Source organism: Toxotes jaculatrix, chromosome 8 (assembly GCF_017976425.1).
Source record: "Toxotes jaculatrix isolate fToxJac2 chromosome 8, fToxJac2.pri, whole genome shotgun sequence".
In the NCBI taxonomy this organism is placed as follows: Eukaryota; Metazoa; Chordata; class Actinopteri; family Toxotidae; genus Toxotes; species Toxotes jaculatrix.
Window position 1 is genome coordinate 10,255,819 of NC_054401.1, and position 13,147 is coordinate 10,268,965.

The following is a 13,147-nucleotide window of genomic DNA, read 5'->3' on the forward strand; positions in this document are numbered from 1 at the left end:
TAAAAAACGTCATAGTATAGTAAGGCGTTTTTTTCGGGCAAAAAAAGTCCAAAAAAATTTTGACCTCAAAATGTCATAAAAAACGTCATAGTATAGTAAGGCGTCAAAATCGGACAAAAAAAGTCCAAAAAAATTTTGACCTCAAAATGTCATAAAAAACGTCATAGTATAGTAAGGCGTTTTTTTCGGGCAAAAAAAGTCAAAATTTTTTTCGACCTCAAAATGTCATAAAAAACGTCATAGTATAGTAAGGCGTTTTTTTCGGGCAAAAAAAGTCAAAAATTTTTTCGACCTCAAAATGTCATAAAAAACGTCATAGTATAGTAAGGCGTTTTTTTCGGGCAAAAAAAGTCAACATTTTTTTCGACCTCAAAATGTCATAAAAAACGTCATAGTATAGTAAGGCGTCAAAAAATGCCAAAAAAAGGCAAAATTTTTTTCGACCTCAAAATGTCATAAAAAACGTCATAGTATAGTAAGGCGTTTTTTTCGAGCAAAAAAAGTCAAAATTTTTTCGACCTCAAAATGTCATAAAAAACGTCATAGTATAATATGGCGTCAAAATCGGACAAAAAAAGTCAAAATTTTTTTCGACCTCAAAATGTCATAAAAAGCGTCATAGTATAGTAAGGCGTTTTTTTCGAGCAAAAAAAGTCAAAATTTTTTTCGACCTCAAAATGTCATAAAAAACGTCATAGTATAGTAAGGCGTCAAAATCGGACAAAAAAGTCAAAAATTTTTTCGACCTCAAAATGTCATAAAAAACGTCATAGTATAGTAAGGCGTTTTTTTCGGGCAAAAAAAGTCAAATTTTTTTTCGACCTCAAAATGTCATAAAAAGCGTCATAGTATAGTATGGCGTTTTTTTCGGACAAAAAAAGTCAAAATTTTTTTCGACCTCAAAATGTCATAAAAAACGTCATAGTATAGTAAGGCGTTTTTTTCGGCCAAAAAAATTCAAAATTTTTTTCGACCTCAAAATGTCATAAAAAACGTCATAGTATAGTAAGGCGTCAAAATCGGACAAAAAAAGTCCAAAAAAATTTTGACCTCAAAATGTCATAAAAAACGTCATACTACAGTAAGGCGTCAAAATCGGCCAAAAAGATTCAAAATTTTTTTCGACCTCAAAATGTCATAAAAAACGTCATAGTATAATATGGCGTCAAAATCGGACAAAAAAAGTCAAAATTTTTTTCGACCTCAAAATGTCATAAAAAACGTCATAGTATAGTAAGGCGTCAAAATCGGGCAAAAAAAGTCAAAATTTTTTTCGACCTCAAAATCTCATAAAAAACGTCATAGTATAGTAAGGCGTCAAAATCGGACAAAAAAAGTCAAAATTTTTTTCGACCTCAAAATGTCATAAAAAACGTCATAGTATAGTAAGGCGTTTTTTTCGGGCAAAAAAAGTCAAAAATTTTTTCGACCTCAAAATGTCATAGTATAGTAAGGCGTTTTTTTCGGGCAAAAAATGTCAACATTTTTTTCGACCTCAAAATGTCATAAAAAACGTCATAGTATAGTAAGGCGTCAAAATCGGGCAAAAAAAGGCAAAATTTTTTTCGACCTCAAAATGTCATAAAAAACGTCATAGTATAATATGGCGTCAAAATCGGACAAAAAAAGTCAAAATTTTTTTCGACCTCAAAATGTCATAAAAAGCGTCATAGTATAGTATGGCGTTTTTTCCCAACAAAAAAAGTCAAAATTTTTTTCGACCTCAAAATGTCATAAAAAACGTCATAGTATAGTAAGGCGTTTTTTTCGGGCAAAAAAATTCAACATTTTTTTCGACCTCAAAATGTCATAAAAAACATCATAGTATAGTAGGGCGTCAAAATCGGACAAAAAAAGTCAAATTTTTTTTCGACCTCAAAATGTCATAAAAAACGTCATAGTATAGTAAGGCGTCAAAATCGGACAAAAAAGTCAAATTTTTTTTCGACCTCAAAATGTCATAAAAAACGTCATAGTATAGTAAGGCCTCAAAATCGGGCAAAAAAAGTCAAAATTTTTTTCGACCTCAAAATGTCATAAAAAACGTCATAGTATAGTAAGGCGTCAAAATCGGACAAAAAAAGTCAAACTTTTTTTCGACCTCAAAATGTCATAAAAAACGTCATAGTATAGTAAGGCGTTTTTTTCAGACAAAAAAAGTCAAAATTTTTTTCGACCTCAAAATGTCATAAAAAACGTCATAGTATAGTAAGGCGTCAAAATCGGACAAAAAAAGTCAAATTTTTTTTCGACCTCAAAATGTCATAAAAAACGTCATAGTATAGTAAGGCGTCAAAATCGGACAAAAAAAGTCAAAAAAAATTTCGACCTCAAAATGTCATAAAAAACGTCATACTATAGTAAGGCGTCAAAATCGGCCAAAAAGATTCAAAATTTTTTTCGACCTCAAAATGTCATGAAAAACGTCATAGTATAGTAAGGCGTTTTTTTCGGGCAAAAAAAGTCAAAAATTTTTTCGACCTCAAAATGTCATAAAAAACGTCATAGTATAGTAAGGCGTTTTTTTCGGGCAAAAAAAGTCAACATTTTTTTCGACCTCAAAATGTCATAAAAAACGTCATAGTATAGTAAGGCGTCAAAATCGGGCAAAAAAAGGCAAAAATTTTTTCGACCTCAAAATGTCATAAAAAACGTCATAGTATAATATGGCGTCAAAATCGGACAAAAAAAGTCAAAATTTTTTTCGACCTCAAAATGTCATAAAAGGCGTCATAGTATAGTATGGCGTTTTTTCCCAACAAAAAAAGTCAAAATTTTTTTCGACCTCAAAATGTCATAAAAAACGTCATAGTATAGTAAGGCGTTTTTTTCGGGCAAAAAAATTCAAAATTTTTTTCGACCTCAAAATGTCATAAAAAACGTCATAGTATAGTAGGGCGTCAAAATCGGACAAAAAAAGTCAAATTTTTTTTCGACCTCAAAATGTCATAAAAAACGTCATAGTATAGTAAGGCGTCAAAATCGGACAAAAAAAGTCAAATTTTTTTTTTCGACCTCAAAATGTCATAAAAAACGTCATAGTATAGTAAGGCGTTTTTTTCGGGCAAAAAAAGTCAAAATTTTTTTCGACCTCAAAATGTCATAAAAAACGTCATAGTATAGTAAGGCCTCAAAATCGGACAAAAAAAGTCAAACTTTTTTTCGACCTCAAAATGTCATAAAAAACGTCATAGTATAGTAAGGCGTTTTTTTCAGACAAAAAAAGTCAAAATTTTTTTCGACCTCAAAATGTCATAAAAAACGTCATAGTATAGTAAGGCGTCAAAATCGGACAAAAAAAGTCAAATTTTTTTTCGACCTCAAAATGTCATAAAAAACGTCATAGTATAGTAAGGCGTCAAAATAGGACAAAAAAAGTCAAAAAAAATTTCGACCTCAAAATGTCATAAAAAACGTCATACTATAGTAAGCCGTCAAAATCGGACAAAAAAAGTCAAAATTTTTTTCGACCTCAAAATGTCATAAAAAACGTCATAGTATAGTAAGGCGTTTTTTTCGGGCAAAAAAAGTCAAAAATTTTTTCGACCTCAAAATGTCATAAAAAACGTCATAGTATAGTAAGGCGTTTTTTTCGGGCAAAAAAAGTCAACATTTTTTTCGACCTCAAAATGTCATAAAAAACGTCATAGTATAGTAAGGCGTCAAAAAATGCCAAAAAAAGGCAAAATTTTTTTCGACCTCAAAATGTCATAAAAAACGTCATAGTATAGTAAGGCGTTTTTTTCGGCCAAAAAAAGTCAAATTTTTTTTCGACCTCAAAATGTCATAAAAAGCGTCATAGTATAGTATGGCGTCAAAATCGGACAAAAAAAGTCCAAAAAAATTTTGACCTCAAAATGTCATAAAAAACGTCATACTACAGTAAGGCGTCAAAATCGGCCAAAAAGATTCAAAATTTTTTTCGACCTCAAAATGTCATAAAAAACGTCATAGTATAATATGGCGTCAAAATCGGACAAAAAAAGTCAAAATTTTTTTCGACCTCAAAATGTCATAAAAAACGTCATAGTATAGTAAGGCGTCAAAATCGGGCAAAAAAAGTCAAAATTTTTTTCGACCTCAAAATCTCATAAAAAACGTCATAGTATAGTAAGGCGTCAAAATCGGACAAAAAAAGTCAAAATTTTTTTCGACCTCAAAATGTCATAAAAAACGTCATAGTATAATAAGGCGTTTTTTTCGGGCAAAAAAAGTCAAAAATTTTTTCGACCTCAAAATGTCATAAAAAACGTCATAGTATAGTAAGGCGTTTTTTTCGGGCAAAAAAAGTCAACATTTTTTTCGACCTCAAAATGTCATAAAAAACGTCATAGTATAGTAAGGCGTCAAAATCGGGCAAAAAAAGGCAAAATTTTTTTCGACCTCAAAATGTCATAAAAAACGTCATAGTATAATATGGCGTCAAAATCGGACAAAAAAAGTCAAAATTTTTTTCGACCTCAAAATGTCATAAAAAGCGTCATAGTATAGTATGGCGTTTTTTCCCAACAAAAAAAGTCAAAATTTTTTTCGACCTCAAAATGTCATAAAAAACGTCATAGTATAGTAAGGCGTTTTTTTCGGGCAAAAAAATTCAAAATTTTTTTCGACCTCAAAATGTCATAAAAAACGTCATAGTATAGTAGGGCGTCAAAATCGGACAAAAAAAGTCAAATTTTTTTTCGACCTCAAAATGTCATAAAAAAACGTCATAGTATAGTAAGGCGTCAAAATCGGGCAAAAAAGTCAAAATTTTTTTCGACCTCAAAATGTCATAAAAAACGTCATAGTATAGTAAGGCGTTTTTTTCAGACAAAAAAAGTCAAAATTTTTTTTGACCTCAAAATGTCATAAAAAACATAGTATAGTAAGGCGTCAAAATCGGGCAAAAAAAGTCAAAATTTTTTTCGACCTCAAAATGTCATAAAAAACGTCATAGTATAATATGGCGTCAAAATCGGACAAAAAAAGTCAAAATTTTTTTCGACCTCAAAATGTCATAAAAAGCGTTATAGTATAGTATGGCGTTTTTTCCGGACAAAAAAAGTCAAAATTTTTTTCGACCTCAAAATGTCATAAAAAACGTCATAGTATAGTAAGGCGTCAAAATCGGGCAAAAAAAGTCAAAATTTTTTTCGACCTCAAAATGTCATAAAAAACGTCATAGTATAGTAAGGCGTCAAAATCGGACAAAAAAAGTCAAAATTTTTTTCGACCTCAAAATGTCATAAAAAACGTCATAGTATAGTAAGGCGTCAAAATCGGGCAAAAAAAGTCAAAATTTTTTTCGACCTCAAAATGTCATAAAAAACGTCATAGTATAATATGGCGTCAAAATCGGACAAAAAAAGTCAAAATTTTTTTCGACCTCAAAAAGTCATAAGAAGCGTCATAGTATAGTATGGCGTTTTTTCCCAACAAAAAAAGTCAAAATTTTTTTCGACCTCAAAATGTCATAAAAAACGTCATAGTATAGTAAGGCGTTTTTTTCGGGCAAAAAAATTCAAAATTTTTTTCGACCTCAAAATGTCATAAAAAACGTCATAGTATAGTAGGGCGTCAAAATCGGACAAAAAAAGTCAAATTTTTTTTCGACCTCAAAATGTCATAAAAAACGTCATAGTATAGTAAGGCGTCAAAATCGGACAAAAAAAGTCAAATTTTTTTTCGACCTCAAAATGTCATAAAAAACGTCATAGTATAGTAAGGCGTCAAAATCGGACAAAAAAAGTCAAATTTTTTTTCGACCTCAAAATGTCATAAAAAACGTCATAGTATAGTAAGGCGTCAAAATCGGACAAAAAAAGTCAAAAAAAATTTCGACCTCAAAATGTCATAAAAAACGTCATACTATAGTAAGGCGTCAAAATCGGCCAAAAAGATTCAAAATTTTTTTCGACCTCAAAATCTCATAAAAAACGTCATAGTATAGTAAGGCGTTTTTTTCGGGCAAAAAAAGTCAAAATTTTTTTCGACCTCAAAATGTCATAAAAAACGTCATAGTATAGTAAGGCGTCAAAATCGGGCAAAAAAAGTCAAAATTTTTTTCGACCTCAAAATGTCATAAAAAAACGTCATAGTATAATATGGCGTCAAAATCGGACAAAAAAAGTCAAAAAATTTTTCGACCTCAAAATGTCATAAAAAACATCATAGTATAGTAAGGCGTTTTTTTCGGGCAAAAAAAGTCAACATTTTTTTCGACCTCAAAATGTCATAAAAAACGTCATAGTATAGTAAGGCGTCAAAATCGGACAAAAAAAGTCCAAAAAAATTTTGACCTCAAAATGTCATAAAAAACGTCATACTACAGTAAGGCGTCAAAATCGGCCAAAAAGATTCAAAATTTTTTTCGACCTCAAAATGTCATAAAAAACGTCATAGTATAATATGGCGTCAAAATCGGACAAAAAAAGTCAAAATTTTTTTCGACCTCAAAATGTCATAAAAAACGTCATAGTATAGTAAGGCGTCAAAATCGGGCAAAAAAAGTCAAAATTTTTTTCGACCTCAAAATCTCATAAAAAACGTCATAGTATAGTAAGGCGTCAAAATCGGACAAAAAAAGTCAAAATTTTTTTCGACCTCAAAATGTCATAAAAAACGTCATAGTATAGTAAGGCGTTTTTTTCGGGCAAAAAAAGTCAAAAATTTTTTCGACCTCAAAATGTCATAGTATAGTAAGGCGTTTTTTTCGGGCAAAAAATGTCAACATTTTTTTCGACCTCAAAATGTCATAAAAAACGTCATAGTATAGTAAGGCGTCAAAATCGGGCAAAAAAAGGCAAAATTTTTTTCGACCTCAAAATGTCATAAAAAACGTCATAGTATAATATGGCGTCAAAATCGGACAAAAAAAGTCAAAATTTTTTTCGACCTCAAAATGTCATAAAAAGCGTCATAGTATAGTATGGCGTTTTTTCCCAACAAAAAAAGTCAAAATTTTTTTCGACCTCAAAATGTCATAAAAAACGTCATAGTATAGTAAGGCGTTTTTTTCGGGCAAAAAAATTCAACATTTTTTTCGACCTCAAAATGTCATAAAAAACATCATAGTATAGTAGGGCGTCAAAATCGGACAAAAAAAGTCAAATTTTTTTTCGACCTCAAAATGTCATAAAAAACGTCATAGTATAGTAAGGCGTCAAAATCGGACAAAAAAAGTCAAATTTTTTTTCGACCTCAAAATGTCATAAAAAACGTCATAGTATAGTAAGGCCTCAAAATCGGGCAAAAAAAGTCAAAATTTTTTTCGACCTCAAAATGTCATAAAAAACGTCATAGTATAGTAAGGCGTCAAAATCGGACAAAAAAAGTCAAACTTTTTTTCGACCTCAAAATGTCATAAAAAACGTCATAGTATAGTAAGGCGTTTTTTTCAGACAAAAAAAGTCAAAATTTTTTTCGACCTCAAAATGTCATAAAAAACGTCATAGTATAGTAAGGCGTCAAAATCGGACAAAAAAAGTCAAATTTTTTTTCGACCTCAAAATGTCATAAAAAACGTCATAGTATAGTAAGGCGTCAAAATCGGACAAAAAAAGTCAAAAAAAATTTCGACCTCAAAATGTCATAAAAAACGTCATACTATAGTAAGGCGTCAAAATCGGCCAAAAAGATTCAAAATTTTTTTCGACCTCAAAATCTCATAAAAAACGTCATAGTATAGTAAGGCGTTTTTTTCGGGCAAAAAAAGTCAAAATTTTTTTCGACCTCAAAATGTCATAAAAAACGTCATAGTATAGTAAGGCGTCAAAATCGGGCAAAAAAAGTCAAAATTTTTTTCGACCTCAAAATGTCATAAAAAAACGTCATAGTATAATATGGCGTCAAAATCGGACAAAAAAAGTCAAAAAATTTTTCGACCTCAAAATGTCATAAAAAACATCATAGTATAGTAAGGCGTTTTTTTCGGGCAAAAAAATTCAAAATTTTTTTCGACCTCAAAATGTCATAAAAAACGTCATAGTATAGTAAGGCGTTTTTTCCGGACAAAAAAAGTCAAAATTTTTTTCGACCTCAAAATGTCATAAAAAACGTCATAGTATAGTAAGGCGTTTTTTCCAGACAAAAAAAGTCAAAATTTTTTTCGACCTCAAAATGTCATAAAAAACGTCATAGTATAGTAAGGCGTTTTTTTCGGGCAAAAAAAGTCAAAATTTTTTTCGACCTCAAAATGTCATAAAAAACGTCATAGTATAGTAGGGCGTCAAAATCGGACAAAAAAAGTCAAATTTTTTTTCGACCTCAAAATGTCATAAAAAAACGTCATAGTATAGTAAGGCGTCAAAATCGGACAAAAAAGTCAAAATTTTTTTCGACCTCAAAATGTCATAAAAAACGTCATAGTATAGTAAGGCGTTTTTTTCAGACAAAAAAAGTCAAAATTTTTTTTGACCTCAAAATGTCATAAAAAACGTCATAGTATAGTAAGGCGTCAAAATCGGGCAAAAAAAGTCAAAATTTTTTTCGACCTCAAAATGTCATAAAAAACGTCATAGTATAGTAAGGCGTCAAAATCGGACAAAAAAATTCAAAATTTTTTTCGACCTCAAAATGTCATAAAAAACGTCATAGTATAGTAAGGCGTTTTTTTCGGGCAAAAAAATTCAAAATTTTTTTCGACCTCAAAATGTCATAAAAAACGTCATAGTATAGTAGGGCGTCAAAATCGGACAAAAAAAGTCAAATTTTTTTTCGACCTCAAAATGTCATAAAAAACGTCATAGTATAGTAAGGGGTCAAAATCGGACAAAAAAAGACAAAATTTTTTTCGACCTCAAAATGTCATAAAAAGCGTCATAGTATAGTATGGCGTTTTTTTCGGGCAAAAAAAGTCAAAATTTTTTTCGACCTCAAAATGTCATAAAAAACGTCATAGTATAGTATGGCGTTTTTTTCGGGCAAAAAAAGTCAAAATTTTTTTCGACCTCAAAATGTCATAAAAAACGTCATAGTATAGTAAGGCGTTTTTTTCGGCCAAAAAAAGTCAAAATTTTTTTCGACCTCAAAATGTCATAAAAAACGTCATAGTATAATATGGCGTCAAAATCGGACAAAAAAAGTCAAAATTTTTTTCGACCTCAAAATGTCATAAAAAGCGTCATAGTATAGTATGGCGTCAAAATCGGACAAAAAAGTCAAAATTTTTTTCGACCTCAAAATGTCATAAAAAACGTCATAGTATAGTAAGGCGTCAAAATCGGACAAAAAAAGTCAAATTTTTTTTCGACCTCAAAATGTCATAAAAAACGTCATAGTATAGTAAGGCGTCAAAATCGGACAAAAAAAGTCAAAAAAAATTTCGACCTCAAAATGTCATAAAAAACGTCATACTATAGTAAGGCGTCAAAATCGGCCAAAAAGATTCAAAATTTTTTTCGACCTCAAAATCTCATAAAAAACGTCATAGTATAGTAAGGCGTTTTTTTCGGGCAAAAAAAGTCAAAATTTTTTTCGACCTCAAAATGTCATAAAAAACGTCATAGTATAGTAAGGCGTCAAAATCGGGCAAAAAAAGTCAAAATTTTTTTCGACCTCAAAATGTCATAAAAAACGTCATAGTATAATATGGCGTCAAAATCGGACAAAAAAAGTCAAAAAATTTTTCGACCTCAAAATGTCATAAAAAACGTCATAGTATAGTAAGGCGTTTTTTTCGGGCAAAAAAATTCAAAATTTTTTTCGACCTCAAAATGTCATAAAAAACGTCATAGTATAGTAAGGCGTTTTTTTCAGACAAAAAAAGTCAAAATTTTTTTCGACCTCAAAATGTCATAAAAAACGTCATAGTATAGTAAGGCGTCAAAATCAGACAAAAAAAGTCAAAAATTTTTTCGACCTCAAAATGTCATAAAAAACGTCATAGTATAGTAAGGCGTCAAAATCGGGCAAAAAAAGTCAAAATTTTTTTCGACCTCAAAATGTCATAAAAAACGTCATAGTATAGTAAGGCGTCAAAATCGGGCAAAAAAAGTCAAAAATTTTTTCGACCTCAAAATGTCATAAAAAACGTCATAGTATAGTAAGGCGTCAAAATCGGGCAAAAAAAGTCAAAAATTTTTTCGACCTCAAAATGTCATAAAAAACGTCATAGTATAGTAAGGCGTTTTTTTCGGCCAAAAAAAGTCAAAATTTTTTTCGACCTCAAAATGTCATAAAAAACGTCATAGTATAATATGGCGTCAAAATCGGACAAAAAAAGTCAAAATTTTTTTCGACCTGAAAATGTCATAAAAAGCGTCATAGTATAGTATGGCGTTTTTTCCAGACAAAAAAAGTCAAAATTTTTTTCGACCTCAAAATGTCATAAAAAACGTCATAGTATAGTAAGGCGTTTTTTTCGGGCAAAAAAATTCAAAATTTTTTTCGACCTCAAAATGTCATAAAAAACGTCATAGTATAGTAGGGCGTCAAAATCGGACAAAAAAAGTCAAATTTTTTTTCGACCTCAAAATGTCATAAAAAAACGTCATAGTATAGTAAGGCGTCAAAATCGGACAAAAAAGTCAAAATTTTTTTCGACCTCAAAATGTCATAAAAAACGTCATAGTATAGTAAGGCGTCAAAATCGGACAAAAAAAGTCAAAATTTTTTTCGACCTGAAAATGTCATAAAAAACGTCATAGTATAATATGGCGTCAAAATCGGACAAAAAAAGTCAAAATTTTTTTCGACCTCAAAATGTCATAAAAAGCGTTATAGTATAGTATGGCGTTTTTTCCGGACAAAAAAAGTCAAAATTTTTTTCGACCTCAAAATGTCATAAAAAACGTCATAGTATAGTAAGGCGTCAAAATCGGGCAAAAAAAGTCAAAATTTTTTTCGACCTCAAAATGTCATAAAAAACGTCATAGTATAGTAAGGCGTCAAAATCGGACAAAAAAAGTCAAAATTTTTTTCGACCTCAAAATGTCATAAAAAACGTCATAGTATAGTAAGGCGTCAAAATCGGGCAAAAAAAGTCAAAAATTTTTTCGACCTCAAAATGTCATAAAAAACGTCATAGTATAGTAAGGCGTTTTTTTCAGACAAAAAAAGTCAAAAATTTTTTCGACCTCAAAATGTCATAAAAAACGTCATAGTATAATATGGCGTCAAAATCGGACAAAAAAGTCAAAATTTTTTTCGACCTCAAAATGTCATAAAAAGCGTCATAGTATAGTAAGGCGTTTTTTTCGAGCAAAAAAAGTCAAAATTTTTTTCGACCTCAAAATGTCATAAAAAACGTCATAGTATAGTAAGGCGTCAAAATCGGACAAAAAAGTCAAAATTTTTTTCGACCTCAAAATGTCATAAAAAACGTCATAGTATAGTAAGGCGTCAAAATCGGCCAAAAAAAGTCAAAATTTTTTTCGACCTCAAAATGTCATAAAAAACGTCATAGTATAGTAAGGCGTCAAAATCGGACAAAAAAGTCAAAAATTTTTTCGACCTCAAAATGTCATAAAAAACGTCATAGTATAGTAAGGCGTTTTTTTCGGCCAAAAAAAGTCAAATTTTTTTTCGACCTCAAAATGTCATAAAAAGCGTCATAGTATAGTATGGCGTTTTTTTCGGACAAAAAAAGTCAAAAATTTTTTCGACCTCAAAATGTCATAAAAAACGTCATAGTATAGTAAGGCGTTTTTTTCGGGCAAAAAAATTCAAAAATTTTTTCGACCTCAAAATGTCATAAAAAACGTCATAGTATAGTAAGGCGTTTTTTTCGGCCAAAAAAAGTCAACATTTTTTTCGACCTCAAAATGTCATAAAAAACGTCATAGTATAGTAGGGCGTCAAAATCGGACAAAAAAAGTCAAATTTTTTTTCGACCTCAAAATGTCATAAAAAACGTCATAGTATAGTAAGGGGTCAAAATCGGACAAAAAAAGTCAAATTTTTTTTCGACCTCAAAATGTCATAAAAAACGTCATAGTATAGTAAGGCGTCAAAATCGGACAAAAAAGTCAAAATTTTTTTCGACCTCAAAATGTCTTAAAAAACGTCATAGTATAGTAAGGCGTCAAAATCGGACAAAAAAAGACAAAATTTTTTTCGACCTCAAAATGTCATAAAAAGCGTCATAGTATAGTATGGCGTTTTTTTCGGGCAAAAAAAGTCAAAATTTTTTTCGACCTCAAAATGTCATAAAAAACGTCATAGTATAGTATGGCGTTTTTTCCAGACAAAAAAAGTCAAAATTTTTTTCGACCTCAAAATGTCATAAAAAACGTCATAGTATAGTAAGGCGTTTTTTTTCGGGCAAAAAAATTTAAAATTTTTTTCGACCTCAAAATGTCATAAAAAACGTCATAGTATAGTAAGGCGTCAAAATCGGACAAAAAAAGTCAAAAAAAATTTCGACCTCAAAATGTCATAAAAAACGTCATACTATAGTAAGGCGTCAAAATCGGCCAAAAAGATTCAAAATTTTTTTCGACCTCAAAATGTCATAAAAAACGTCATAGTATAGTAAGGCGTCAAAGTCGGACAAAAAAAGTCAAAATTTTTTTCGACCTCAAAATGTCATAAAAAACGTCATAGTATAGTAAGGCGTTTTTTTCGGGCAAAAAAAGTCAAAAACTTTTTCGACCTCAAAATGTCATAAAAAACGTCATAGTATAGCAAGGCGTTTTTTTCGGGCAAAAAAAGTCAAAATTTTTTTCGACCTCAAAATGTCATAAAAAACGTCATAGTATAGTAAGGCCTCAAAATCGGACAAAAAAAGTCAAAATTTTTTTCGACCTCAAAATGTCATAAAAAACGTCATAGTATAGTAAGGCGTCAAAGTCGGACAAAAAAAGTCAAAATTTTTTTCGACCTCAAAATGTCATAAAAAACGTCATAGTATAGTAAGGCGTTTTTTTCGGGCAAAAAAAGTCAAAAACTTTTTCGACCTCAAAATGTCATAAAAAACGTCATAGTATAGCAAGGCGTTTTTTTCGGGCAAAAAAAGTCAAAATTTTTTTCGACCTCAAAATGTCATAAAAAACGTCATAGTATAGTAAGGCGTCAAAATCGGGCAAAAAAAGTCAAAATTTTTTTCGACCTCAAAATGTCATAAAAAACGTCATAGTATAGTAAGGCCTCAAAATCGGACAAAAAAAGTCAAAATTTTTTTCGACCTCAAAATGTCATAAAAAACGTCATAGTATAGTAAGGCGTC